Source organism: Jaculus jaculus, chromosome 11 (assembly GCF_020740685.1).
Source record: "Jaculus jaculus isolate mJacJac1 chromosome 11, mJacJac1.mat.Y.cur, whole genome shotgun sequence".
Taxonomy (NCBI): domain Eukaryota; kingdom Metazoa; phylum Chordata; class Mammalia; order Rodentia; family Dipodidae; genus Jaculus; species Jaculus jaculus.
The window spans coordinates 47581355-47583105 of record NC_059112.1 but is presented as its reverse complement, the minus strand read 5'-3'; the positions used below and the strand labels follow the sequence as shown (position 1 = coordinate 47583105).

Genomic DNA, 1751 nt, shown 5'->3' with positions numbered 1-1751 from the left:
TAGTTTCTTTGCCCTATTAAGTCTGATTCTGATCATTGCTTTGTTTCTTCACAGTGTGATTTTTCTTGTCTTTAAGTATGCCTTGTAAATTTATGTTGAGATTGCGTATGTTGAATCAGATCACAGGAACTAAATTAAATTTGTTCTGATTGTGAGGATGTATGTTATCTGGGTTTGAGTTTGGTTGAGATGTCTAATCCTGATTGCCAATATGATTGGATCTAGAGCCTTCTAGGAGACAATCCCTGGGAATTTCTATGAAGGAGTTTCTGTATATAGTTAATGAAGGTGGGAAGACTCACCATAACTGTTGACAGCACCCCTGTTTCTGGTGTCCTAGTCTGAATAACAAGGAGAAAGCAAGCTGAGGATACAAAATGCGGGTATGGATAGTGTGCTAGATGGTTATGAATGCAGGGTCTGGAGAGAGTGTTGGGTGTCCTCCTGTATCACTCTTGGGTTGTTTTCTGAGACAGAGCCTCTCAATAAACCTGGAGCTGTTTTTTTTTTTTTTTTTTTTTTTTCAGACAGACTGCCTAACCAGCAATCCCCAGTGATTCTCATGTCTCTGCTCCCCACAGTACTGAGTTTACAAGATGACATGCATGGCTATTCCCAGCTTTTAATGTAGGTGCTTGGGATTAAGTTCATGTTTCAGGCCCTCATGTTTGTGTGGAAAGTGTTCTTATCTGTTGAGCCATTTTCCCAGTTATAACCTTTCCTATCTTAAGTTGCTTCTTGTTAGGTATTTGGTTGTATAATGAGAAAAGTAACTAATATGTAGACTTTATTTAGTGTTTTCTATGATTTAAGGTACTGGAGACTTCAATTTATTTTATTTTATTTTATTTTGTTTAAATTTCTTCTGTTGGGCTGGAGAGATGGCTCAGCCTTTAAGGTGCTTGCCTGCAAAGCCCTAGGATCTGGTTTTGACTCTCCAGTACCCACATAAAGCCAAATTCACAAGGTGGCACATGTATCGGGAGTTTGGTTGCAATGGCTAGAGGCCCTGATATACCCATTAAATCTGCCCTACTCTTAAGTAAATAAGTAAATAAATAAAAAAAAATCTCTTCTGTTAATTTTATTGTTTTGTAAGCATTTCTCTTTAGAAGAAAGACTGGAGATCCTGGTGCATTGCTTCACTTGTGGCAAGATCGTCAGCAACATGTGGGAGGCCTACCTGGGGCTGCTATAGGCTGAGAACATGGAAGGGGCCTCCTGGATTTGCTTGGCCTGAAGCCTTTCTGCTGCCGCAGCATGCTACTGGCACACGTGGACCTGACTGAGATGTTGTTCAACTCTGCACCCCTGGAGAAGTGACTGCTCCTGTCCTGCCTACAGTCTGTGTCATGCTGAGTTAACGCTGAGGTGTGGACTTGTCACCATACCCAGCTGTGGCACCTGGCTGAGTACCCCCACCATATCCACTAAAGGAACTGTCATGTAAAGAAAACAAAAAATCAAAATTTGGATTCTCCTTCCCTTCTTACTTTTTCTTCTGTACTTCTTCCTCCTTTTCTTCTCTCTTTCTCTCTCTATCCTATGCATATGTAATATGTATTTCAATCTATTTTAGGTTGAATTAATTTGGTATGGTGATTGTTGCCAACTTTGCGTGATTATCATGAGAAAGAAAGAACAATATGATCAATTATATTTCTTGTTCTGCGATTGCTGTCATCTCTTTGCCTCCATCTGTTTCTCAGACCCCTTTACATAGCTCTGAGTTTGTATTTGGAAATAAGTCA

The 1751-nt window shown here is 40.1% G+C and overlaps 1 pseudogene; it reads left to right on the top strand.

The window, feature by feature from the left end:
• Positions 1 to 377: 377 nt before the first annotated feature.
• LOC123464411 lies at positions 378 to 1323 on the top strand (annotated as a pseudogene).
• The last annotated feature ends 428 nt before the right edge of the window (positions 1324 to 1751 follow it).